Here is a 3,615-nt window from a genome sequence, read left to right on the forward strand (position 1 = left end):
AAGATTTAAAATGTATTTTAATGAGTTGATGCTGCATTACTGCTCCACTTCTCAGAACTCCAAATTTCAGGTATAGAGACAAATCAAACACAGTACACCACTAAAAAATGCACAGCATAGCTACCTAACATAGGCAAGGCTAAGAGCTACTGCCAGACCTTCAGCGTGCAGCAGCCCTGTTCCCAAGCTTATACTAAGCCTGTCAAGAAAAGCTGTGAGCAGTGACATCATAGACACAGAAGAGCCATTCCTGGGCAATCCTCACCCAAGAAAAAGGTGGATGCAAGTTAACACAAAATAGTTTTAAAGATCTATTCTGTCATAATCCACTGAATGTACTGGGGGAGAGTGTAAACTACAATATAAACTATTATTCATGTGGTGCAGCAGTGCTCCGAAATGTATTCACCAAATGCAATGAATGTGCCACAATGATCAAAGAGGTTGTTGATGTGGGAGGAGTGAGGGTGGGGTGGAGTGTGGGGTATACGGGAAACTCTTATGGTTTTTTTTTAAAGATTTATTTTTTATTTAAAGATATACTGCAATGAAAATTATGAAAAATGTCTTCTTTAGGGCATGAAAGGGTAATATATGGGATAGGACAGAACCATGTGGACATTTGCCTGCATTCCGACCTGGGAGTGAGTGGCGCAATGGGGCTAAGGCCATCGGGTGATGTTTGTTTGTTTGTGGTATATGTGGCAGTGTCTCAGGTTGGAGGACAAGGGGTGTAAGGATAAGAAAGCAAACAGAACAGGAGGGACAAAGAATGGAATGATCAGGGTTAATGGGGCTCTAACTGCACCCAGTTTTGTCATGGTTCCCCCCAAGCCCCAACGTCAATAACATTTGAGACTTCAGGAATGCGCCACACTGAACTGATTTGTTAAATAATATACCACACTGAACTGAACTGTTAAATACCACCCTCCCCCCCTTGCCCTAGGTCTCCCTAGAGAAAATCCCTAACACTCTTCTCCAGGGTAGAATTCTGACTAGTCCAAAAGTGATCCTTCTTTTAAGGGTTTTGAGAAGCCAGGAAACCGCCACTTTATTAGTAATGGCAACATTTGTTTGGAGCAAATTGCAGGAGGGGTTCCACCAATTGCCCCAATTCCTTCCATTGTAGCAGCTTGGCCAAAGCATTCAGTTGTCTGTGGGGTCAATCCCAAGGTTTCATCTGGCATCATAGTGGTTGGTCCTGGAGGAGCTGGGGTACCAGGTGGCACAAGAGCAAGGGGCATGGTACCTTTGTTGTTTATGCCCATTGCACCTCCCATAGCCACCTGGCCCATCTGTATTTCCTGCTCTCTCACATCAGGGAAAGTTCCCTTGAACCCTTCCTGCTGTCGTGGCATCGTGTCCTCCTATTCTCGTTGCATCTCTTCACTGTGAGTGCACTCCTCTTCCTGCCTGAGCTCCAGTTGCTTTCATTTTTGCACCTCTTGGTTGTGCACCTCTTCTATCCTCTGAAGTTCTTCTGGTGCTTCATCAAATCGTGCTCATGGCAAGCAGCCTCCATCTCCATCTCCTGCTTCTCACAAGCTTCCTTGGCATGGCCATCCACTTGGTCCTGCTGCTGCTTCTCCTTCTCATGGAGTGCCTTCCAGGGCATGGCATACTCGTAGTCAGAAGAGCCAGGCTGTGCACACCTGGGTGACTACTCTCATTCCTTGTGTAATAGCTGGTTCTTTAGAACCGGTTTCTCTGGAAGTCCCTCTTTATCATCCAACTGGTCCATGGGCTCCACAGTCAAAAGTCGAGGAAATGCGGTCAGCAGGAAAAAGCCTTCTCTGCATCTGTCCAGAGCTTTCCAAGCAGCTGGCTTCCCAGATAACTCAGCAATTCCTTTTCCTGAGGGCCTTCCTCCATCATCCACAACACAGCCTTCTCCCCCTGACCAAACAGGAAAGGCATCCTCCAGCAGTTCCCTGGACCCTGCGAAGAAAGGTTTCTAACCTAAGGGAGGCTCTAGAGCAGACAGAACGCGCACACAGCTGCTTTGGCACGTTGTCCAGCTCCACTTTGGCGATCTCCGCTAGGGTTCGTGTTTCCAAGCGGATAAAGCCAAAGCCTGTATCCTTATGAATGAAGACCTCACCTGCTTTTCCATATTTTTCAAGTTTCTTCATATTCTCCTCAGTGATGTCAGGAGGAAGATTGCCCACCAAAAGAAAGCTCCATTGGATGAAGGTCTTCTCTCCTGGTTTCCTAAAACTCTTCAGGCCGATAGTCAAGCCTTCCTTCTGGCTGCTGGCCTGTTGCCCGTTTGCAGGTGTTGGTGGAGGTGGTGGTGGCTGCTGCTGCTGTTGTTTGCTGCAGGTGGCAATGTTGACAATGCTTCCTTGGAGTATGGCTTTGCTTCTCCAGATTTCATTGCGCTGTGTGTCTGCACCTCAACTTCTATTGTAGAAGGCAACCAAGTGTCTCCCGGGCCCCTCTAACTTGGACTTCTCTACCAACTACTTTCTCATCCAAGGAATGGTGACACTACATGGCCTCTGCCATCCAAAGTAAAGCTACCCCTTCTTTTTTATTGATGATTCTTTTGCCCATGTCAATTATTATTACATGGTTGCAAAACAATGATTTTGAAACTCCACTTTTGCATTTACCACTTGGCATTCCCTAGTTAAGAAGCACTTTCCCTTTTCTTGCACTTTTTAAAATGTGTATCAGTATGGGTTAATGAATTCTAATTTAATTCAGTGGGCTATAATTCAAGGGTTTGTTTTAAATCATGATTCTGTCCCTTAACGCCTGTGTGAACTTAGGTCACCGAACATCTGTATGTCTCAGTGTCATCGTGTAAAAGAGGAAAAAGAAAAGACTCTTCTGTAGAGTTCTTGGGAAGGTCACCTCTAACAGACCCAGAGCAAGACCCAGCAAAGCCTCTGGTGCTGAGCAGGCCCTGCGCTCTTGTATACTGGGTGGACTTCAGGCACAGCCTGCTCCCTCCAGATTTCACAGGGAGGTTACAATGACTCGTTGTCAGTCACTCAGGCCTGAAAATCCACTGAGTGCAGTGCACAGTTAAAGAAGCCACCGTCAGCATGCCACGGCCCCTGGAACCTTCCCTGCAGGGACTCTTCAGTCTGATTTTTGCTTGGTCTGTTCTCAAGCACACTCAAATTTTAGATACTGGACCAGAACTTTCAAACAAGACTCTACTAAACACTTTAGGCTATCAAAAGGAAATAATTACAGGCACCATGGCACTAGGATGTGTGTTTTCCTTATCATCGGTTCAGTCCATTATAGACATGGTTATGAGATTCCGATCCAAGGCCCACCAATGAGTGATGAGCAAGGGTCACCTAAGGAAATTTGAGCAGAACCGAAATCCAGCCCTTCCTGTGGTTCTCACGGGTGAACAAGGCCAAAGTCCAGAGAGTTTCTTTTAACTAATGCCCTAGAGCAGCGTCCTCTGAGTCACTGAGAGTCCCTCTGGACTAGTACAAAAAACCTGACGTGGAAGGGGAGCCAGAGTGGCTCATTGGTTGAGTGTCCACTTCCCACACACGAGGTCTAGGGTTCAATCCCTTGTCCCGGTACGTTAAAAAAAAAAAAAAGCCTGCCGTGGATTGAGCAGTGCTGCACCCACACACATTC

The 3,615-nt window shown here is 46.6% G+C and overlaps 1 pseudogene; it reads right to left on the reverse strand.

The window, feature by feature from the left end:
* Positions 1 to 998: 998 nt before the first annotated feature.
* Positions 999 to 2,370, reverse strand: LOC105747050 (non-POU domain-containing octamer-binding protein pseudogene; annotated as a pseudogene).
* Between the last annotated feature and the right edge of the window lie 1,245 nt (positions 2,371 to 3,615).

The sequence above is a fragment of the Dasypus novemcinctus genome, chromosome 11, assembly GCF_030445035.2.
Source record: "Dasypus novemcinctus isolate mDasNov1 chromosome 11, mDasNov1.1.hap2, whole genome shotgun sequence".
Classification (NCBI taxonomy): domain Eukaryota; kingdom Metazoa; phylum Chordata; class Mammalia; order Cingulata; family Dasypodidae; genus Dasypus; species Dasypus novemcinctus.